This window comes from Gopherus evgoodei, chromosome 12 (genome assembly GCF_007399415.2).
Source record: "Gopherus evgoodei ecotype Sinaloan lineage chromosome 12, rGopEvg1_v1.p, whole genome shotgun sequence".
NCBI classification, from domain to species: domain Eukaryota; kingdom Metazoa; phylum Chordata; order Testudines; family Testudinidae; genus Gopherus; species Gopherus evgoodei.
Window position 1 is genome coordinate 34,428,713 of NC_044333.1, and position 25,123 is coordinate 34,453,835.

The 25,123-nt window shown below is 40.0% G+C and overlaps 1 protein-coding gene across 1 annotated transcript in view; it reads left to right on the forward strand.

The window, feature by feature from the left end:
• CDH13 (cadherin 13) overlaps window positions 1–25,123 on the forward strand; it is a 749,109-nt gene that overhangs the window by 213,529 nt on the left and 510,457 nt on the right. The gene's annotated exons all lie outside the window — the stretch shown is intronic.

Genomic DNA, 25,123 nt, shown 5'->3' on the forward strand with positions numbered 1-25,123 from the left:
AACACTAAAAAAGACCACCTTAAATTAGCTGAACTTTGCACCAACTTTAATAATGAATTGTGGTAATTGCCTCCACGTCTTTAACTTGAACACCTCTCTTGGTGGGTAGAGAATGGTTGAGGTTCTCTTTGTAGCTACAATCTTAATTACATTTCTGCTGAGAATAACTTACAGACTGAGGATTAGAAAACCCAATCTCTCTTGCCTGGTGAATTTTTTTCACCTTTCCTTGTGTGACAAAATTAATCTTCTTGTAATCTTCTAAACCTGAACATTATTCAGTTCCCATAAAGGTTGCATTTGAAATCAGTTGCTTTGTTCAATCGGCAGAAGTTTAGCTTTCATTAGAAACGTTTCTTGCAGCTGCATAAATAGTGGGCAGGTTTTCCAAGACTGTTCAGTTTCATTGAAAAAGAATGTCAGACTATTGTTTTTCTATTTTGTGCATTTTGAGTGGTTGGTCTTTTCTAGTGTGACTAGGATATTTTAAGCTGTTGAGCTCAAACATTCACTGAGGCCTATATCAATGTAGTTACATTAGGAGAATTTTGTCCATATATATGCAGGGTATACCAGCAATAACAGTGCTTTCTGTCAATATAGCTTATACTGACTCCCTGAGGAAAATAAGGTATATCAGCAAAAACATTTTATGCTGATTTAAATTGTCTATGCTAGGGCTTTTGCCACATGAAGATGTCATCATAAAAAAAAATCATGTCCCATGTAAAATGTTCTAGTGTGGATCTGGCCTGAAAGTGAATTTTATACTTGCTAGTAACATTTGAAATGCACTCTAGGTTGCCAACTGTATCCAGTCAGGAGCAGAACCAAAACCCCATATAACTGACAGAGCCAATGTTTAAATTTCAATATTCACAACCAAATTTCAGTTATTCAAGTCAGAGGAAGCATTCACAGAAATGCATGAATAATTTACATCTAAAAATTTAGCAATCTGCTTGCGAATAGAAAAATCCTTGGCAAAGCCCAATAAATGATTCATTTCAAGTCATTTTCTCAGCTCTGATGTTTACTAAGAAGTATATTTTTTTGTCACTTTTAGTTAAATGCTGATGGGGGAGATAATTATTGAATAGCAGAGAGTTGCCTGGGTATTAGAAAAACAACAATGTGAATCTGAGACACAAGTTGTTTTATGTCTGTGTAGGAAAGGGTCTTAACATTTGTCATGCGGCAACTTAGATTAAAAAATGTGTAGCTTTAATGAGAAATGGTATGTATAATGGTGAGTGATACATAATTAATTCAAAGTTGGTGCATTGGGCAAGGCTTAAAGATTTAAAGAGAAATTCTCATTTTCCTACTGTGCCTTTGAGGAAAGTGATATCCTTTTTAATAAGCAGGGGGGAAATTACACAGCACCAGTACTTTTTATGTTCCACTTCATACAGTTAACAGGTCAGCCTGAAACTGTAACTGTTGTAAATTGTGTATCTGGACTACATGATACTACAGAATTTCAAAGACAAAAACGAAATAGTTTTACCTATTGGAATGTTGGTGCTTTTTAAACAAAGCACCATTGTTTTTATACTCTCGATAATTCTTTCATCTCATCACCATGGTTTATAAAAGATGAATCATTAAAGGGGCCTGATTCTGATGTCACTTATACTAATTAGACCCCTATGTAATGTTACTGGGGTTACTCCTGCTTTGCACTGGTGTAATTGTGATCAGACTCAGACACCATTAAAACTGATCCTGTTTGAAAAACTTGGCAAAGAAAAAGACACTTTCATGGATTAAAAAAAATAAATAGCCATAAGTAGGAGGACACTAGCATTTTCCATTATTTTCAGGAACTGCAGCTGCCTCGGAGGAGTGCCAGACTGAGGGAGTGGTCTGGCAACAATGGCTTTTCCATGGAATATCTTAAAACATCTCTTGAACAATCAACGCTGGAAAAAAGTCCACCAACTTTCTGTTTATAGAAAGCTTTTTTTCCTTTGCATGCATGGATGATTGATTCCATACTGGTCCTAAATAATTCTGTGTGTTTGAGAAAATGTTTCAAACTACAACTCTGTAAACAAACAAACAACAAAAAATCAAAAGCACTTAAGTGGATTTTAATCTTTAGCTTATTTTATACAGTTTAACGTATTTGGAGCATAACTGTAAAATACAGAAGTAATGATAAGACGTCCACATTCTACATTTGGCTGCTCACATTGGCAACTGTGTGCTTGAAGTGGCCTTTGGCTCTTAAAAATCAGAAATCTGAGCATCCAAATGTGTTTTTTTTTTTTTTTTGACACCTTATGACTACTCCTTATGTGCTTTCTATGGCACTATCAGCATTCCATGGATCATGGTATCCATCTTTTAAAGAAGGCATATGACTTTTCAGTAGTAGTAGCCAAAAAATTTTCTAAACCGTTACTAGACAAGGTCCCTCACCAAAGGCTCTTAAGCAAAGTAAGCATTCGTGGGATAAGAAAAGTTCTTCTCATGGATCAGTGACATTAAAAGACAGGAAATAAAGGGTATAAATGGACAACTCTCCAAATGGAGAAAAATAATAATGGAGCCCCCCACTGGGGTATGCTGGGAGCAGTGCTGTTCAATATATTCATAAATCCAGAAAAAGGAGTAAACAGTGAGGTGGCAAAATATGCAGATGATACAAAATTACTCGAGAGTTAAGTCTAAAGCTGACTGCAAAGAGTTACACAGATATCTGGCAAAACTGTGTGACTGGGCAATAAAATGGCAGATGAAATTCAATGTTAAGTGCAAAGTAATGCACAGTGGAAAACATAATCCCAACTATACATACAAAAGGATGGGGTCTAAATTAGCTGTCACTCAAGAAAGAGATCTTGGAGTCATTGTGAATCGTTCTCTGAAAACATCAGCTCAATGTGCAGTGACAGTTAAAAAAGCCAACAGAACGTTAGGAACCATTAGGAAAGGGATAGACAATAGACAGAAAATTTCATAATGCCTCTATATAAATACATTTTATGCCCACATCTTGAATACTGCTTCCAGATCTGGTCACCCCATGTGAAAAAATATATATTGGAATTGGAAAAGTTACCGAGAAAGGCAAGAAAAATTATTAGGGGTAGGGAACAGCTTCCATTTGAGGAGAGATTAAAGAGACTGGGATTTTTCAGTGTGGAAGAGACACCTAAGGGGGAATATGACAGAGGTCTATAAAATCTTGACTGGTGTGGAGAAAGTGAATAAAGAAGTGGTGTTGTTTACCCCTTCACGTCACACAAGAACTAGGAGTCACCCAATAAAATGAATAGACAGCAGGTTGAAAACAAACAGGAAGTACTTCTTCACACAATGCAAAGACAACCTGTGGCACTCTTTGCTAGAGGGTGTTGTGAAGGTCAAAACTATAACAAGGTTCAAAAAAGAACTAGATAGGTTCCTGGAGGATATGTCCATCAATGTCTGTTATCCAGGATGGGCAGAGACCATGCTCTGAGTGTCCCTAACCTCTGTTTGCAAGAAGCTGTGAGTGGACGGTAGGAGTTGGATCACTTGATGACTTGTTCCGTTCTTTCCCTCCGAAGTGTCTGGCATTGGCCACTGTTTTTAAGCCAGAATACTGAGCTAGATGGACCATTGGTCTGAGCCAGTATGGCTGTTCTTCTGAAATCATTTCTGTGCAAAATTGTTAAAAAACTTTGTAAAATGATAACTTCTGTCCAAACAGACTATGTACTAACTTTAACATGTTTGTGTCTTCATGGTGTATGGGGGACTGATTTAGATCATGTCACTTGTGATGTAAGGCGGTGAAGCCCAATGGTCATGATCAGGACAAGACACTGGACTGGAGGCAGGATGCCTGGGTTCTGTTCCTGGCTCTCTCTCACTGACTTGTTACGTGACCTTGAGTAAACTATTGAAACTCCCAGTATGTCAAGTCAGGATAACAATATTCACCCTTCTTTGTAAGTGTTTTGATCTATGAATGGAAAAATGCCACATAAGCCTTTAATAATAACAATAATCTATTGCCTTTATTGGAATCAAGATATCCTGAAGTGGAAAATTAATGCAGTAACTCACACCAGTACCTAAAACCCAGTATCAGGTTGATTTAATTTAATGTAATATCGAAGAATTGCTTAAAAAAAGAAATAATGAAGAAAGATAGGGAATCTCCCTCTGCAAGAGCAGGTGTGAAAGTAAAATGGAATTCTAGTTGTTATTCTCTTCTGTTATGCTGGCCATATTGAGAGGAGTGGGAAGGAACCCTGGAAAAGGCCACTAAAGACTAACAGAACAGTGTCCTGGTGATTAGAGCAACAGTAATTTTCCCCCTATGTGGATGGGGTAGAAGTGAACAATGATAACGGAGGAGTCAGTGGTAGCATGGAACATAACATAAACTGACAAACCTAATAGAGAAATGGGGTCTTGAAGAACAGAAGAAATTGGATTCCTAGTGTCTGGCTGTATATTTGCAAGATATAGGCCAGATTTTCCTACAGATCTCTAGCTTAAACTGGAATTAGCAGGCCCACCACTGCCATTTCTGTAAGATCACCATTCCCATCTTAAGGAGCTGATTGGGCTGGAATACATCTAGAGAACCCCACAGAACCTAGTAGGCCTTCAGTGGAGCTACAGTGATTTACGCCAGCAGAGGATCTGGCCCTGTAGATATATTTTCCCTTTGTGTGATTATTTTTTCCCCTCCCTCCACTCTCCTCCTTAAGGTGAACAATCTGGACCAGATTCATCTCCAGGGAAACTCCAATTAAATTAATGGGCCTACAACAGGGATGCTTTGCAGTCCTTCATTTTTTGTTTAGTTTCCAGATATGTATGGAATATTCTTAATAATGAGGTTCAAGGAGCAGACGTCTCAGCACTGATGAGTAATATTTTGTCTCTTTTAAAATAATAAGAGACATTCTAGTGTAAAAGGTCTACACTGCTTATGCTTATATATAGAGAGAGATCTATCTATCTTCTCTCTTCTCATCTATCTAATCGGCAATGGAGAAATGAGCACTGGCCAATGTGCTGCCATATTGCATTAATTTTAGACGAAAATAGGAGTTGTCCGTGAGGTACTTATGCAAAATGGTTTGCTTTTTTTAGGAGAATTATCTGGCAATCTTTTTGGATGAATGCTGTGCCATTTGAAAACTAATTTTATGTTTAGTTTCTACTAGTTGATATGAGTTCTAGTCTGCCGTTAAACACTTTCAGTGAATAATTAGATCTCGTTGTGATGTATAAGACAGTATACTGAGAGTCAGACTTGTTTGATTGGAACCAGCACTGAAGTTGTAGTGTGAAAACCATGTTGGTTTCCAGGTCTATGTGGCTGTTGTCATGTATTCAGTCCCATCTTCTATACCTTGCTTTTATATGCATTGTATAATGATTCGATTTTTCCTTGGCAGGCATAAGAAAGTGCAGAGCATTTCTGTATTGTCATCTCCCTAGAACTGCTGTCGGCTTTTGAGCTTGACTCATCTGTTGATGGGTGAAATCCAATTCTGTGCTTTAGGATAAACTGGCAAGTTATAGCCTACCAAAGCACTCAACAATATTTTAATTATCTGTAGGCATCATTGCAACTTGCCAATCAGCAAGAGTAGGAGAGTTTACAATTTCTTGCACAGAGCCAGGCAGGACATCTTTGATCACCTTTCTATTTTCAAACCTCTAGTCATCTAACATGCATGCTGTTTTACTCTTTTCCCTGCATCCCTCCAAAAAAAAAAGTGAGAATGATGTAATTATTAATTTATGGCTCAAACTGATCCCAAGAAGAAGGGACTACAAAGTTGCTAAGAGACCATGTATATAAATATATTTATACCGTGTCATTTGAAAAGTCACATGGTAAATGACTTGCTGTCAATCTGTTTGTTATCCTTTTTAGCCAGTAGCAAAGTGCAACACACATGAGATCTACAAATATACAGTGGGCTGTCAATTTATGGTGCCATAAGAGACTGCTGCTTTGGAAACGGACATGAGCTGGGAAAATGTACAGATTTTGCAATTTAGACTTTATAATAGGTTTATAACTGAGAAAAGTAAAGTCTGATTATTATCTTCTCGTTAAACTTCTTAAGCACGATAATCATGATGATTGTTCTAAGGCAGGGGAAAAAAGAGAATATTATTCAGACGGTTGCTCTGATTAGGGTTATATAGTCTAATGCCCTAACTAAGGTCAGGTAGTAGCTCAAATCTATATTGATAATCCCCAGAACAGCATGATTACAGTATTTATAACTAATAGTGTCTATGATGAATCTAAGGGTTAGTGAGAAGTCCCAATTTTACATCTGTATGACTTGGAATGCAGGAAGGATAGCAGATGTTATGCTAAAATAAATAAGTTAAATGAAGTCTCAGTGGAAATAGCTTTGCCACTGAACCACTGAGGATCATTTTGGGGTTGATGATAATTTAAAGTGTAGCAGCTAAAGCACTACATGGGAGTTACACATGAGTGTGGATTACTGTTGAATTTATTTATCCTTCAAAGAGTATTTAGCTGTGCAATAACATTGTACTTACATCTTGACTGCCATGTCACTGAATGGTAATTATTGCCCAATGTGCCAGGATCTTGTGTATCCTGTACCCAATGTGACCCTCAAATGAGAAGAAAGGGGGGGGGAAAAAGCCAGAGGCAAACTGTGAAAAGCTTTTAAATAAAAAGTTGCAAAAGAAATTCTGGAGCCTTTAGATGGTCCACAATACAGAGATTGCTTTTTCATTTTAAAAGCATTCATTTTGTATGAGAATTGGTTCCAAGATGCATAATTTGGAACTCGAGTCAAACTTTCCAAAAAATGTTTGTGGGTATTCAGATCTGGGGTTTTGGCTCAGGCCAATCTTTATAATATCTTCATATAGGGCCTTGTATTTAATACCACAAGTGCTTACTTCTGGCCAATAGGACTACAGCTAGTTGAAAGAGTCTGCAGGTCCTGGTCATGATGTGCCTGATTAAAGCCTACTGAAATCAATGGAAAGACTTGGAATGAAAGATCCCATCAACTTCACCTGGCTTTGGTTTCAGCGATGGGAGGTGTCATTGCATGCTTTCAAGTATCAGAGGGGTAGCTATGTTAGTCTGGATCTGTAAAAGCAGCAAGGAATCCTGTGGCACCTTATAGACTAACAGACATTTTGGAGCATGAGCTTTCATGAGTGAATACCCACTTCGCTGGATGCAAGTAGTGGAAATTTCCAGGGGCAGGTGTGTATATATATGCAAGAAAGAAGCAAGCTAGAGATAACGAGGTTAGTTCAATCAGGGAGGATGAGGCCCTGTTCTAGCAGTTGAGGTGTGAAAACCAAGGGAGGAGAAACTGGTTTAGTAGTTGGCAAGCCATTCACAGTCTTTGTTTAATCCTGAGCTGATGGTGTCAAATTTGCAGATGAACTGAAGCTCAGCAGTTTCTCTTTGAAGTCTGGTCCTGAAGTTTTTTTGCTGCAGGATGGTCACCTTAAGATCTGCTATAGTGTGGCCAGGGAGGTTGAAGTGCTCTCCTACAGGTTTTTGTATATTGCCATTCCTAATATCTGATTTGTGTCCATTTATCCTTTTCCGTAGAGACTGTCCAGTTTGGCCGATGTACATAGCAGAGGGGCATTGCTGGCATATGATGACATATATTACATTGGTGGACTTGCAGGTGAATGAACCGGTGATGGTGTGGCTGATCTGGTTAGGTCCTGTGATAGTGTCGCTGGTGTAGAAATGAGGGCAGAGTTGGCATCGAGGTTTGTTGCATGAATTGGTTCCTGAGCTAGAGTTACTATGGGGTGGTGTGCAGTTACTGGTGAGAATATGCTTCAGGTTGGCAGGCTGTCTGTGGGCGAGGACTGGTCTGCCACCTAAGGCCTGTGAAAGTGTGGGATCATTGTCCAGGATGGGTTGTAGATCCCTGATGATGCGTTGGAGGGGTTTTAGCTGGGACTATATGTGATGGCCAGTGGAGTCCTGTTGGTTTCTTTCTTGGGTTTGTCTTGCAGTAGGAGGCTTCTGGGTACATGTCTGGCTCTGTTGATCTGTTTCCTTATTTCCTCGTGCGGGTATTGTAGTTTTGAGAATGCTTGGTGGAGAACTTTTGTAGGTGTTGGCCTCTGTCTGAGGGGTTAGAGCAGATGCGGTTGTACCTCAGTGCTTGGCTGAGAAAGAAACCAACAGGACTCCACTGGCCATCACATATAGTCCTGCAGCAAAAAAACTTCAAGACCAGACTTCAAAGAGAAACTGCTGAGCTTCAGTTCATCTGCAAATTTGACACCATCAGCTCAGGATTAAACAAAGACTGTGAATGGCTTGCCAACTACAAAACCAGTTTTCCTCCCTTGGTTTTCACACCTCAACTGCTAGAACAGGGTCTCATCCTCCCTGACTGAACTAACCTCGTTATCTCTAGCTTGCTTCTTGCTTGCATATATATACACCTGCCCCTGGAAATTTCCACTACATGCATCCAACGAAGTGGGTGTTCACCCACGAAAGCTCATGCTCCAAAACGTCTGTTAGTCTATAAGGTGCCACAGGATTCTTTGCTTCTGTTGCATGCTTTGTGTTAAATGAATTTGCATGCAATCCCATTTTGCTTTCAGAGACAAGTAGATATCTGAATGACACTGCTAATGATCACAACTTGCTAAAAGCTTGGATAGGTTGTGTGTGTCAAGTAATTAATTTAATGTTTTATTTTAATATTGCTTGTTTAACTGAAAGCCTCAGTCATAGCAAATCCAGCTGTTTAACAGTAAAAATTACAAAGATTCTTTAATCTGAACCTTGACTGTGACTTCTGTGCTACCTAGTCTACTTAGACACATTACTTTCTCATTCATAAATGAGGGGTGGGGGACTTTATTGGTCTGATGGTCTTTCTCTGTGTTACATGTACAAAGAAATATTTCAGGCTTCTAAATGGTCTTGATTGAAACAACGTACTTGCCCCCAAGGCAGCTGATTAGTGGAAGATGCCAAAGCTTGTCTTTATGTGAAGTATTAAGGGCTATGCTTGATGTGGACAGTAACTGCTTTGGGAACGGCTGTGTACTGAAAGATTACATGGTGTGGCTTTAATTATATTGTTGGCAGTGCCACTTGTCTGATCTTAGTATGAGAGTCAATATTCAAATGAAGGTTATTCAGTTTTGTAACTATTAGTCAGGCTCTGATATTGTCTAAACAGGTTTAAAATCCAGCAGTTTTAAGAAGCTTGGAGAGGAGGGATTACTTGCAATCTCCAAAATGTTTTGCCCTTTGGTAGACTGTAATTAAGTGGTTGCTTTTTCTCAGTTTAGGGAGTGATTTGTGTGTCTGTGACATAAAATTGATGGGATCCTCAAATGAAGCAAAACAGAATTAGAGACAAACTGCACAGTGCTGAAATGAAAAGTTGTTTGCTAAACATATTTTGGAGCCCTTAGATTGTCTCATACAAAGAATGTCTTTTAATTGTAATTGTATTTTTAAAGATGCAAGGGCATTTAGATTCTAAGGAAAATATTACATAGAGGACTTATTACTCACTCTAAATTTCCTCTAATGTGTATAGCCAATGCATCATTCTCTGTCTCCAAAACAAGCTCATACCACTCAATAGCACGTTGGAAATATGTGCTGGTATCACTGGCACTGAAGGTGGGAAGAGACAAAAGATTTATTTCTGGTGATGCCTTTTAAGGTAAATTTACTGCACTTCAGGCAAAGAGTTTTCCATTTATTTTATTTTTTTTGCATTTCCTGGCATATACCAGCTAATCATTTTGCTTCTTGGTGGGGTGGCGAGGTTGGAGCCAGGCATATGCATTCCTCTGTATTATCAGACACATAAATAACTAAGTCTCTGGCTTTGGCTTCTTGTCTTTAATGTATTCTTGTGGTGAAAGAGAATATGCCATCCAATTTTCCCTTCTCTTTTTGAAAAAGTTCTATGTCTGAAGGTGTTGGGGGTAGGGAATAACTGTACTGACAGTTAGTTTCATGTAATGGGAATCTCTCTCTTTGTCTACCCCCCCCCCCCGGCCTCCCATCACTATAAGGTTTACTCTCTCTCAGGTGGAAGTCAAACACAACTCCCAGGGTGGTCCATGTACAAGACAGGAGTGCTGTAAGAGCAGATCCATAGTCCACTGCCTTAGAGGTCAAGTGTTTCATCTCTATCATATAGGCAGCTTCTATGGACAATAGTCTTGAGCTCCTTTCTCATGACCCAGGATCCAGCCAAGCAGAAATGTGCTCAACTTTTGGTTAGCAAACTCCTCGATTGCTTATCTGTAAACTGGGCTCTCACATCATTTCATTTAAAGTTTGTTTTAAATTAGACTTTAAGTCAAGTCCTTTTTTTAAAAAGAGGACTAACAGAAATGTCTGCCATTTAAAAAAAAAACAGAAAGTTATGACAGAGCACATTAAGAAATGACAGATCACTGTAATTATAACAAACGGACCTTGAAGACAAACAGTTTTCATTGTGAACTTGAGGGAGGGGTAAAAAAAACCCCTATGCCTGCAGCTAATTGCCTGGTTAAATGAAAACCCTTCCTAAATTAATTTGTTACTTGGAGATGCTTAAAATAAAATACAGGCGTGAACCATTTTTTTTAATGTGTTTGGGCTCTAGCCATTTCTTGAGTGATTGCTTGTCTTTATTTTTTGATAACTACAGACAACAACTTATTTACATAGTTAAGCCCCCTGAGATGCTGGTTTCTTCTGTCAAATGTAACTGAACAGATTAGCTTCTAATAAGTCACAGATATAAAGAGAGTAGTCTTGAATAATTTTTAGGTTGACATCCACACTGAGAAGGAAATTCAGCACCAAGAATCCTACTCCAAATCTTATATTCTGTTCTATTTCACGGCATACGAAGAAGTAAGATTAAAAAAATATGAAATACGCTTGCTGGAAGGTTGCAACATAACACTACTTGATTTCTTAAAATTCAGAGTAACATACTCAAACCAAAAAACAGACAAAGCAGGTTGATCTCTAAAACAGAGAGGCTCAACTCACCCTATCTTACCGTAGGCAGGCTGGCTGGCTGGCTGGCTGACTCTGATGCTTCAATTCCCTACCAAGCCTTCTATTCTGAAAATGTGAAGTGTTAGATCACAAATTTAAAACTGTTTTCAATGCAGCGCAGATTCATTATTCAACCCCTATTCAGTTGAAACTATCCCTCCACCCAATGCATTCAAACAGGAATTGTTTCACTACTAAGGATATGGCTACATTTGAAACTTCAAAGCTCTGCCACGGCACTGTTTACACTGAGGCTTTACAGTACTGTATCTTGCAGCGCTCAGGGGGGTGTATTTTTCACACCCCTGAGCACGAAAGTTGCAGCGCTGTAAAGCGCCATTGTAGCAATGGCCTAAAGGTGTTGGCCTGTCTTATATAGGTGTGTGTGTGTGTGTGCGCATATATATAAAATCAAAGTTTTTTTGAGTTATTTGCAACAATACAACATAATTACATTTTAAATTCCCTTGATTCAGTCAGTTTGTGGCTTAGATTTAGCATATTAACATTTAAAAATATATTTTTATGGTATGTTCTATGGGGGTCACATAAACCCATACAGAAAAATATTGACCATTTGCATTTCAACGGCATATACTTCCACTGAAACGAGAGTTTAAAAAAAAATTAAAATCCTTTACTTGACACTGCTTTAGGTTCTTGGGTCACTTGAATAATTCGGGTTGTAATCCACATTAATGGCGAAATCTCTTGCTCTTCCACTGACATGAGGGTTCCAATGTAATTCAACATATCAATGCAGGTGTCTTCTACTTTTCCAATCACACAACCATTCTTTTTAAATTGTACTGTATATGTTGTATACAAAAGATCAATGGCTATGATGGAATGTCATTGAAAGTCCCTAACATGCTTCTACTGACATCACATTTTCGTTAGAATTGTATCTGATGTCCAGGAGTTACAATACCACTTCTAATATTACTATGCCTTACAGTCCACATCTGGCCTAAGTGCTCAGTGAAATCAGGTCTATGTTATAATATCAGTTGGGAAAAATTCATTACAGCTCCTTCTGTTTGACAAGATTTGAGACTTCCATTTATGTTATGTCATGGAGCAGTTACTTGAGGAGACATCATGGGTACTTTGTGAACCACAGTCTGAGGAAGGGCGGATGGCCATGGCCCCCCAATCCCAGAAGTGTAGGTGGTGAGGCCCCAGTCTGAGCCAGGGCCTCTGCTCAGGGGGACTGGAGCTGTGCTGAGCGGGAAACAGCACAGGGAAAGGCTGGGGTGGAGCATGGGCGGGGCCATGCCTGTCTGTTTGGGGAGGCACAGCTTCACCCAACCTATGATACCCGCTGCCCAGGAGAATCAGCATGGCTTTGAGGTTGGGTTCTGGGAGGAAACATGGTTTGAGTGATTTAGAATACAGGACTGGGTTCTGGTTCTGGAACAGGCTACTCTGAGACCTTGAGCCAAATTGTGGCCAGCCCTTCTTCCACCATCTTGTACTTCCTATCAGAGGAAAGCAACTATTCCATCAGGGACCCCAAACCAAGTTCTGTGCTAGTACTCCTGTGGGTGGCTGCTTCTTTAAAGTAATGAGTATGTTAGTGGTAATGGGCAGGCCATTGGTCCTACTTTGTCCCCTGGCCCAGACAGCAAATTCTGTTGGGTGCACAGCATTGGGCATGCTGCATCCTCTCCTATGGTCAGAGGAGCTCCAGAAGGAATTCTGATTCAATCACTGAGAGAACTATGGGGAGGGAAAAGGTTGAAGTAGCAAAGCACCCCTTCTAATTCTTCCAGCTATATCTGAGGTAAAAGCTAGATCTAGCCATAAATTTAGCAATAGGCAAAACAGGATGTGTGACAAAGTCATGTAATTTGGCTTGAAGTGTTTTTAAATGTGTTTTTTTTTTCTTTTTTGAACCCATAGAGTCATAAATTCCAAGGGCAGATGGTAGCATTGTGATCACCCAGCATAACCTCCTGTATAACACAGGCCATAGAACTTCCCCAAAATAATTCCTAGAGCAAATCTTTGTTTCTCTCCCCCCCCCCCCCAAAAAAAATCTTGATTTAAAAATTATCAAAGCTGAAGAATCCACTGTGAGCCTTGATAAATTATTCCAGTGGTTAATTACTCACTATTAAAAAATGTTACCTTATTTCTAGTCTGAAATTGTCTAGTTTCAACTGCCAGTCATCAGATCATGTTTGCTAGTTTGAAAAGCCCATTATTAAATGTTTCCCATGTAAATACTTAAAGACCATAATCAAGTCATTCCTTAACCTCCTCTTTGTTAAACTGAATTGTATTGTAGTGCTTGTGTTTTTTTCAGTAACTTGATACAAATGGAGGTTGGTAGTGGAAGGCTATTGGCAAAAGTGAGTTTCTAGGAAGCACTCCGAAGATGTGATTGAGGAACACACATGCCTGGGATAAAAAATGATATTCCAGGCATTGGAGGAGCAATGTGGAAAAAAGCATAGAAAGACTAGAAGGAGAGGGAGACAGGTGAAATTTCATCTGTTGGATCAGCTGTGTTGGATTCCCTGTAAAGCAGCATTGTATGACCTCTTCTCTTTCCTTATCTATGGTAAGGCTATCCTATCTCTTAGGCTCTGCATTTTTATTTATTTGTGAGACACAGAAGAAAAACCTGCTAACATTAATAGCTACCAGTAACAGTGTGGAAGGCTTTCTCTTTGAGGCCAGCACCTCACTCACTTGAATGTGCAAAATGAGCACATAATTGCATGCGAGATTAACAGGGTTGCACACACAAATTTGGTGAATGCACATGCAATTGGACATAGACATTTGCCTATACAATTATGAATTTGTGCATGAGTCATTGCAAATGTATGAAGTGATTAGGTCTTCAGAAGGACATGAAATTCCAGGGCTAATTTGTATGAAATTTGGCCTGGCTTTTCCAAAGTAATTAAATAGATTTTTTTTTCTGTTAATTTATCCCTGTTGTATTTTGCTGCACATTCTGCTTTCACTCCCATTCCCTCAATCTTTGAATATCTATATGCTAAGAAACAGTTTTTATAATTTATTTGATGAGCTATATAAAGAATTTACATAAATACATATGGAAGAGATCTAAAGAATACAATAGTGAATGATAACCTTTCCACAGGGTATTTTTTTTAATCCACCCTCAGGAAAATCCACCACAGAGCTAGAATTCTTCATTAAATTCTATAGGATGGTTAAAAATATCCTACAGAGAGACTACCATTTTCTGTTACATTCTATAGGGTCTTTTCCATGAAGGAACCCTCAGCCTCACCTATGGTTTTCCCTGGCTACAACTCATAATTTCTACAAGACACATTGATTTTTAATAACTTTTTTGTACTGTGTATATTTTTAAGGAAAACTGTTTGACCTTCAGAAGCCATTAGATCTATCAGTTGTTAACATTACCTTTCCCAACCTCCAATGCAACTCTGCTAATTTTTAAAGCCCCTAGAGAGTCGGGACACAATTCCTATTATCAGTTAATTTTTAGTGTTGATATCGGGTGTTAAGGGATCCTGCCTTATTTCTAGAAGTTTGCTAATGATAAAAGGGGCAGGACACAAGGAGCAAATATACAGAGGCAAGTTTCTGTTGCTATGCAGGGAGCCTCCTCTAGAGAACAGAAACCCATGGCAGGGGCTTGGAGGCAGGGACTCTGGAGTCTTAGCAGCTATTGGATAGGAAAGGGCTGAGTAGGAAGTGGGTAGGAAGTAGAAACACAGCTGTTATACTAAGAGATAGTTAGGGTCAAGATCTCTCCTAGCCTTTCAGCAAGTCTGTGTGTCTGTGACTTGTGGTATTGAGGGCTGGAATCAGTCACCACGTAAAGCAGAGCTCTTGCAGGCAACATAAGCACAATATGATCACTTAATTCTACACGTCTGAGACACAGGCTGGTTGGGCAGCTCCCAAAGGAGTCAGTCAAAAGATGGGTAACGGCTGCCTATTGCTAGAGAGAGGGCCTCGTTTGGACTTCAGGCCTGGGCTTGGGCTCCTCACCAAACTAATGCCCCGGGGCTGCTATTGGGGGGAAGGCTCAGGGGAAAGGAGAGGATTCCTGTTGCTGGTCCAGGGAAAGAGCAGAGATCTAAACTGAGTAGTCTTTGTTGCTTTGCTGCTCTTGCCCTGAGCTGCAACAGCAGCTGCCTCCCACACCCAGGGCCTGGCTCCAGAATGTACTATCTGGCCTGTTGCCATCTTCCCAGTTGTTTGTTCCTTGTCCTCACCCAGCTCCATTCTTGAGTGCTTACTAGACTTGGTGGGTTGTGGTGTTCTATGAATCATTGCAAACTAAAATAAGAGCTCTCAATAGCATTTGCTGCTGTTCCCTTTTCTCTGTCTAGCTAACAGGGCTCAGGTTACCCACCCTGCCTGTATTGCTGAATTCTTTGAGCAGGGCTGGATTCTTTTCACAGCAAAGGGTTCCGTGCCAGCTGGGAGTTTATTAACATTCGCTTTCTGTGTGTAGCTGCTGCTTCCCCCTCTCTCATCACTAGACTCCTCCACCACCTCCCCTCTGCCCCGATCCAACTGAACTCTGAAAGAGAGATTGAGCCCTGTTATGATTAAAACATGAGCTAAAATTAACTGTTGGACTGAATGAATAAACTTAAAGGCTAAAATCCTGGTCTCTCTGAAGTCAGAAGCAAAACTCCCATTGACTTCAATGGGCTAAGATTGCATCCACAGAATGAGGCTTAACTTTTCCAGGGGTGTTAAGGTTGGAAGAATGCTATAGAACCCAATGCTGATAACACCCACACTTAAATACTTCAGATTTTTTTAGTTGACCAGTACATTGACCCATAGCCTTTCCCTTCAAAGTATGTAATTGATCAGCTGACTTGGACTCAGGAGCACAATACAATGTGAATTGAAGTGACTTTTGTCAAAATCAATTTTAAGAAACTGGGTATGTTATGCATTGCAGGTGTGGATATTTCACTCTTGCACCAATGGACAGAAATACACTATTTCTGTATAAAAAGAACTATCCCTGGGTTCTGATTAAAAAATGTTCTCTAAAGCAGAAAGTATAGATGGATTGTAGCTGCTTTTCAGGCTTAATTTTATTTATTTATTTAGCCTTCAGCTGTACCACTATAGGCAGTGATCTTGCCATTAATGAGTCAGTCCCCTAGCGTGGTGTTGGAGGTGCTTGTCTTTTAGAGGAGATGCAAAACTAGGTTTCCAAAACTTTTGGATATTAAAGATGGCAATATTTGCATGAGAAGGCATATGAACTTCTGTTCTGCTGGCCATATTCCAGTTGATAATTACTTTCTGCCTGCCTAAATTTTCTCCTGTAGTTTCAATCAGATATAGTATCCTTCAATCCCTATCATAAACTGTTGCTGGGTACCCTGAACCAGCTGTTATGTTACACCAAAGAGGCAGATTCTCTCCAGTGATTGTGTGAAGTGATGCCTTCATAAATTGTTTACAAGGATCTTTTTTTAAATATAAGCTCTTACCATATGAAGTCTGTCTGTTTAGATGGCTAGTTATCATATGTATGCATGCAGTTGCAGAATATGCACACATGTTGTACTTTCATGTCTTTCTTTTAACGGTCCAAAATAGTTCTCAAGCAATTTTAGACAAATGGTAAACAGGCAGGCTCAGAACAGTGGGTCCCATACTTCAGCTCAAAGCAAATTGAAGCATTTGAGTGTTAAAACCTTGAAAATGGGGCTTTGAAATAGAAACGTCTCAGCATAATGAACTTCAGGATGTAAGAACGGTGCTGCAGCTTGTGTTTTCCCAGTGTACCACTTACAGGAAAGATCCAGGAGTTAAACATTTCCTGTTTTAATAGTGGATTAATTAAAACATCTGTGGTTCATTATCAATATCACACTTGTGTGAAAGCCTCACATATGTTACTCATCATAATTGTAGGGTGGGTGGATAGGAGGAAAGGAGCTTGGAAAAGAGTCCCACAAACCTGAGATTTCTTGTCCTGATCTATAAAAGGTAACGTTGCCAGTCACATCTTCAGTTCCCTATCATTACAGTAATGGGCTTGGGATTCCATGCAAGATACCTCCAGTTGTCAAAGTTGCCTCTGATGATGGAAGGCTATGATTAAAACCACACACATACACACACTCTCTCTCTCTCTGATCAATTTAGTTAGTTAGTGGGAATATATATATTATACCAAATACATATGGTGACAAGATTTCTTAAAAATAAATGCTGGAGAGGCTAATGCTGAGAAATGAACCAAGAGAGAGAAGTGACATACATGTTGTTTTTCATTGGAAGATGGGTTGGCAGTGCTTCTATTTGGCTCTCACAGATTTTTGGAGACTGTTTCACACCATATGGCATATTAAACACAATAAACATGTTCATTTGGCTGTGGGGGCATGACAAGGAACATCAGAAGCCTTATGTAGGCATCAACAAATGAATATCTTTAACTTCATGTAAATAAAAGTTAGATCGTTATATTTTAATTCCCTGATAACTTCTCATCTGGACACAGCCATTTATAATAATGACTGGTATGTGATTTCCAGCAGTGTAGATTGTAGGGTAGTTGAATGATGATGGTTGATTATTATTTGTATTGCAGTAGCTCCTCTGATCCTGAGTCATGGGCCGCTGTGCTAAATGGTGTACAAGGAGAACAAAAAAAGATGGTCTTTGCTCTAAGGAGTTTTAAAATTTAATTTGATTAAACTTCTTCTTAAGCACTAACTGAAAGTTACTCCTGTGAACTTTTAAAATAAACGTTCAAGTGTGAGAGTTCCCTTTTAAGCAGGTTACTAGTTATTTGGTCAGTTAAATCCCTGCTATATGGTATGCATGTCTGTTATGTGAGAGCAGTTGCACTGAGTCTTTTGTTCTTATTTCTTGTAACATTCACCATGTGTCTCATCTTTCTGTTATTACCTATTGCATCATATCATCTGAACACCTAAATTTCAGATAAGGGCCAAATTCTCTTCTGCTGCAAATGGACTATTAGAGATTTGGTCCAATGACTAAATCATTCCTCCCATGCCAACCCAACCCCTCCAATAGCCTTCTTTGACTAAAACGTGCACTATCCTGCAGACATACTTTGATTTTAGGTTATTCATAGGCATCTTTTTCACTTGGACTTTATTTTAGAGCCAAATTAGAAGAAAAAATTGAGAAGAATAGATTCTTCTAATTGCACGTTGACAGTAATCTGTTGCAAGCATGAGGGATGTCCCATTTCTAGGACAATCCAATCTTATTCCTTGAAGTTTGATGGTATTTGTAACGCAGATAACGTCAAAGGGAAACTTCAGCCTCGGTTTTCCACCCAGGTATGGTTGTTCCTAAGACTCTATCTCATACACAAGTTTGCTTTGTTCTTGAGAGACAGAGACTGTAGACCCTTTAATATTCTATCTGGATCTAGCTAACTCAGCCTTTGAGTATGACTCAGCAGTAATTGTGTGCCATTTCAGTGTTTTCCTTTCTCTTTCTTAACTAAGGCCCAAATTCGTGGACCGAATATGCAGCCTGGGCCAGGGAAAGGAATTCTTACCATAGTTGTTGAGCAGCTGAAGGACTCTTCCATGGGGACAGCATTAGCTGATGTAGCTTGCCGTAGCCCAGTATCCCCTGATTGAAGGGTAGGCAGGAATGCATGCACGATAGAATATCTTCTGTCCTGGGTACCCTATGATATGAGCACAGAACTGGTGATGCAGAACTCTTTTTTGCAAGACCCAAAACCAGGGCCGGTGCTTCCATTTAGGCGGCCTAGGCAATTGCCTAGGGTGCCAGGATTATTGAGGGGCGGCATTTTGCCAGGGGAGAGGCGGCAGGCGGCTCTGGTGGACCTGCCGCAGGCGTGCCTGCGGAGGGTCCTCTGGTCCCGCAGCGCTGGTGGATCTCCCGCAGGCACACCTGCGGCGGCTCCACCGGAGCCGCGGACCCTTCGCAGGCACGACTGCGGCAGGTCCACCGGAGCCGCGGGACCAGCGCAGGGGGTGGCGAAATGGCTGTGCGCCTAGGGCACTAAAAACACTAGCGCTGGTCCTGCCCAAAACCAAATTCCTGCCCTTCCTTTGGACAAAGAAATCATAGTGATTCGGGATTTACCCCTGAAATTCAGATTTACCATACTTATCTTCAACTCTTTACAGTTTTGCTCAACCTACTTCTCTGTCACTGCTGGGCCTTTATATTCCTTCATATTGTGTTCACATGGCTCCCTTGTTTCCTCCCATTCACTCTTGGTTTCACTCCTACACATGATCAGACTCTTACTGCTCCTCTCATCTCTTTCATATCCCTTCCCAAAACACTTTTGATTTCCTGCTCCCTTTCTTTGCCACTGTCATCTTCACATCCTCTTGTTCCTGAGGTCGGAGAGCCAAATTCTGTGGTGCAACTGGGAATTCAGGGGATCAGTGTTGTGGGTGAAACATGGCAAGGAAGTAGCATTCCACTTTTCACACAGCCCTGTTTTTTTCACCAGTTGGAAAAAGTGCCAGTTTCATAAAATCCAGAGAAATGAAGGAGCAGACTATGAAGTAGATTAAAATGACAGGTTCACACTCCAACTGAATATAAAATATACACCCAAATATCTCTTCTGATTGCCGTGTCCAACCAGCATGAGCTCTTGGGTCTCTTTGCAATGCTCACAGATGTTGGCCATGCAGAAATCTAGAGATTGATGAATGCTGAGTAGCGCTGCTGGAGAAATGCACTAATAGAAAGTCTAACCCTCCCCCCCGCCTTTTTTTTTTTTGAATCCCTGGGAAGTGTAACTTCATTTTTTAATGCAGCCAACAGTGCTGTGCTTGGTGACGTTAGAGGTCTGAACTGTGATCTCTGTTTTCAAGTGAAAGCTTTCCTTATTTGTTTGGCCTTTTTTTTTTTTAAACTGTTACTAGGAGACTCCTCTCTTTTGACACACTTAACTTGCCAAAGTGGCGGCTGCCAAACTTTACCAGCTGTGAACTATTAATGCACTAGTAAATTGCCTGAAGCTTTTTTTTATTGGAGGGCTGCTTTTATGCAAAAGGATCCACTTATAATCTCTCCCTCAGGATGGAATCTACATCGTGTACCTGAATGAAGAATTTCAGTTTTTAATCCCCACACTTTGTGTATGTGGGGAGCTGCCTTTTTGCAAGCTGTGATGGTGCTATGAGATTTCTGGGTGGCTATTAAAATGCCTGTCATATACAGTCGACAGGACCTGCATTCAGATGGTGCTTTGGGTACTACAGCAGGCTGCTAATACAAACTTAAATCAGAATCTAACTGCTATTACATGAATCTTACCACCAGTGCTCCATGGTCTCAATGAACATGCAGAGTGCTCTGAGAGCATTGACTCTGATGCGTCATACGGCCTTATTATTGTCAGGTCATTTGGAGCAGCACATCCCATGTTCAGTGTGGTCTTTCTCTGCTTCAGCGTAAGACTTGGTTGGCAGGGGCCTGCAGGATGAGGGAAAAGAGGAGTAGGGGGAGGCTGAAGAATTCATTTGGAGGGAGGGGGATGCCCAAGGGCAACAGGGGTCTTTTGTCTTATTTATGCTACTGTTTTGGTTTAACCTTTTATTCAATGAAATGAACCTGCTGGACCCAATTCTGCTCTGTTATCCAACTGTCAGTCCAAGGTTACACTGAGGATAGTGATGCTAATTTGGAGTAAATGGGAGCAGGATTTGGGCCAGTATGTCTCATTTCTTTTTGATTCTCTGTCTCTTTTCTTTTCCTTCCATTCTTTCACCAATAAGTGGTATCCTTCTATCCTCTAGCTGCTTTTCATGTGTCTGATTTCTCCTCCTTTCTTCTTCCACCCCTATTTGCCTTCCTTTCCCAGTGGTGTGTGTTCTCTCCTTCCCTCATATTTTCATTTCTATCTTCCCCCTTAATGTATCTCTTCCCAAAATGTAGTTTCTCACTCCTTCCTTTCTTCCCTACCCCATCACTGTCCCCCTCTTTCTCTCCTCTCACCTGCAGTGGTGCTGGAACAGTTTTTATAGTGGGGGGGGGAGGAGGGGAAAGAGGGGTGAGAGCCATTGAACCAAACTGCAAACCCTGTATATGATGGAAACCACTTCAAGCCAGGGTGTGCTGCAGCACCACTAATTCTAGCACCTATGCTCACTTGTGCAGTTTTCCCCATTTTGAGGTTTCACTTTCCATTCCCCCACCTATTCAACCCTGACTCCTCCATTTACTCAAGCACATGGACACTTTTTTTACCCACTCCCTCATGGTGCTGCATATGAGAAAACTAAGGCTGGAAGGGACCTCAGAGTCATCAAATCCAGCCTCTTGTGCTAAGGCTGGCCTGACAGGTATTTGTCCAACCTGTTTTAAAAGCCTGCATGAAGGGTATTCCACATTCTCCCTTGGAAGACTATTCCAGCATTTAACAACCCATATAGTTAGAAAGATTTTCCTAATATTGAACCTAAAATCTTCCTTCCTTCAGATTAAGACCATTACTGCTTATTCTTCCTTCAGTGGACATGGAAAACAATTGATCATAGTCATCTTTATTACAGCCCTTAACATATCTAAAGGCTGTTAACCGGTCCCCCATCAGTTGTCTTTTCACAATACTAAACATGCCCACTTTTTTTTAACCCTTCCTTACAAGTCAGGTTTCTAAATCTTTTATCATTGTTGTTGCTCTCCTCTGCACTCTCTCCAATTTGTTCCCATCTTTCCTATCGTGTGAGTCCCAGAATTGGACACACATCTAGCAGAGGCCTCAGCAGTGCTGAGTAGAGTGGGACAATTAACTCCTGGGTCTGTCTTCCTGTTAATACACCCCAGATTATATCCTTTTTGACAACTCCATCACTTTGTTGACTCCTATTCAATTTGTGGTCCACTATAACATCCAGATTCTTTTCAGCAGTAATACCACCTAATCATTTATCCTCCATTTTCTAGTTGTGCATTTGACTTTCCTTCCTAAGTGTAGTACTTTGCACTCATCTTTGTTGACTTCAGGCTAATCTTTTGAGTTGTCAAAGTTGTTTTTGAATTCTAATCTTGTCCTCCAAATTGCTTGCAATCCCTCCCATATTGGTGTCATCCACAAATTTTATAAGCATACTCTCCACTCCATTATCCAAGTCATTAATGAAAATATTGAATTGTACTAGATCCAGGCCTGCTCCCTGTGGAACCCTACTATATATGTCCTCCCAGTTTGACAGCAAACCATTGATAACTACTCTGAGTATGGTCTTTCAACCAGTTATGCACTCACTTTTATAGTAAATTCATCTAGACCACATGTCCCTGTGTCAAAAGCCTTCTAAAATCAAGACATATCCTGTCTACTGCTTTCCCCATCCACTAGGTAAGCAACCCTGTCAAAGAAGGAAATTAGGTTGGTTTAGTATGATTTGTTCCTGGCAAATCTGTGCTTGCTATTCCTTATAACTGACCATCCTCTAAGTGTTTACAAATTGATTATTAAGTTTGTTCCAGTATCTTTCTAGGTGTCAAAGTTAGGCTGACTGGTCTATAATTACCTGGTTTTCCTCCCCTTTTTAAAGATAGTCACTATGTTTGCTCTCTTCCAGTCTTATGAAATCTCACCCATACTCCCGGAGTTCTCAAAGATAATTACTTACGGTTCCAAGATTGCTTCAACCAGTTCCTTAAGTACAATAGGATTAAATTCATCCGGACCTACTGACTTGAATATATCTAACTTGTCTAAATGTTCTTTAATCTGTTTTGTGTCTTTTTTGCTTTCTGTTCCTTCCCTCTTGTTGGTAACATTAATTGTGTTGAGTATCTGGTCACCATTAACCTTTATAGCAAAGGCTGGAGGAAAATAGGCATGAACTACCTGAGCATTCATTAGTTCTTCACTGCTAAGTAAAGGACTTATGCTTTCCTTCATCTTTCTCTTGCTCCTAATGTATTTCTGGAGCCTCTTCTTATTGCCTTTTATGTCTTGTGCTAGGTGTAACTCATTTTGTACCTTAGCAAGTTCTGATTTTGTTCCAATATACCTGTGCTATTTGTACTCCTCCTTACCAATTAGTCTGTTTCCACTTTTTGTGGGATTCCTTTTTGATTTTTAGGTCATAAAAGATCTCCTGATGGAGCCATGTTGGCTTCTTTCTAGTCTTCTGATCTTTTGCATCAAGATAGTTTGTAGTTGTGCCTTTAATATTGTCTCCTTGAAAAACTGCTAGTTCTCCTGATCTCCTATTGCCCTTAGATTTTCTTCCCATGGAACCTTACATACAAGTTCTGAGTTTGTCTGCTATTTTGAAGTCCATTATCCTTATTCCGCTGCTCTCACTACTTCCTTTTTCATGATCACTTTCACCCAAATTTCCTTCTACCTACAGATTTGCTACCAGTTCTTCCCTGTTCGCTATTTTTTATTTGATTCTGACCATTTGCCAGCCCTCCCAGTACACAGTGCTGGCTGAGAGGGTGGGGGCTGGTATTGTCCCCATTCCAAGCTGTGATTCCTTAACCAGTCTGAGTGCACTCCCATTGACATCAGTTGGAGTTGTGGGTACCATTGCCTCTGAAAATCAGCCTCTTAGTGTGCATTTTAGGCCATACTCAACAATGCATCACATGGTAGCGAGCTTCACTCAAACTGAAGAATCAGCAAAAAGGGCCACAGATTTCCCATCTCTGCAATTTTCTGGTGGTGGGGTTCAAATGCAGTGGAATTCCAGGAGGAAATTTGACTAGGTCTACAGTCCCCTGCCAGCCCAGATCCAAGAACTGCAGTGCTGTGAATATATGCTGAATCCACTAGTGTTGGTGGAGTGAGGTCGTATGGGAAATTTACCTGCAGGTCTGTTATGCCAGTCAGTTGTAGATGGTCTCTGTAGTGTGTGTCCAGCCATGGTACAGTACAAAGTTATTCTGTATCTGAGACCACAGCTTTGGTTCCAGTATTGGTCAAGTTGTGATAGAATCTGGGAATTTCTTAACTATATAAACAACAACTGAACCTAACAAGATAATCTCAACAGTGGATTTAACCCATTAACCATTTTGAAGCTGCTTTATTTTTAATAAGTCTAATGCCTTTGATCATCTATAATTTCTGAGTGCTTGTCCATATCCATAAAGCACAGTTTTTAAAGATCCACTACAGAAGGGAAAACAAGATCAAAACAGCAAGCAGCCCACCATGAACTTAAAAGAAGTTCACTATATCAGCAGCTTAATAAGCAGTCTGAGAGTCTAGGATAGATCTCCTTTCAAAAAAAAAACCAACACACCAAACACACATAATCCATCTTTCTCAATGGAGAAACCTAAAAGATTTATGGTGCAACTACAAGTTTGTGGTGAAGACTTCTTAATCACATGGTTTATTATGAGGTCTAAAGGTGACACGATGTAACTGAGATTCCATTTAAATGAAGTATGTAATTACTGCAGGCAATGGTATTCACAGTATTTAAAAGCTAGGAGCACTTGCTAAATCTCCATGATCTTTAGGGGCAAAACTGTCTATAGTATAAATCTATAATAGTTAAGGAGACTAACACAGCTCAAGTGCATGTAGAATGGGTATGTGATCTGAATTAACTCGAGTTACTCATCATTTACCAAATGTCTCACACACAATCTAGCATACGTTTTCACTGTATGTGAAATAAGAAAGATAAAAGAAATGGGGATAGATACTTGTATCACCCCATAACTTATCAACTTGAGGTAGCTTGCTGGTTGTTCACTTGAAATTAATGTAATTCATCACAGTATCTTTCTTAATCACTATCAATCTCTTGTTTCCTTTTTTGTATGTTTTTTTTGAGAGAGAGCTCTTTAAAGAACAATTGTGTTGTAACGAATTGTTAATAAAGATGATAGTATATTAGAAATAAAGTACTAAAGATGCAGAGCAATAGCAAGTATGCAGAACATGTATATCTGAGCAACAATGTCAACTCTCACAAGGCTTAAAACAGTTTCTTGGTAGCATAAACAGTTTCTATCTATGGATATTTAGGGGCCTATCCCCAGCTGATGTGCTCTCAGTGGGTCTATGACAATTTATACTAGGGTTGAGGATCAATGGCGCTATTGTAATTTTCACCAAGGTGAGCATCTGCC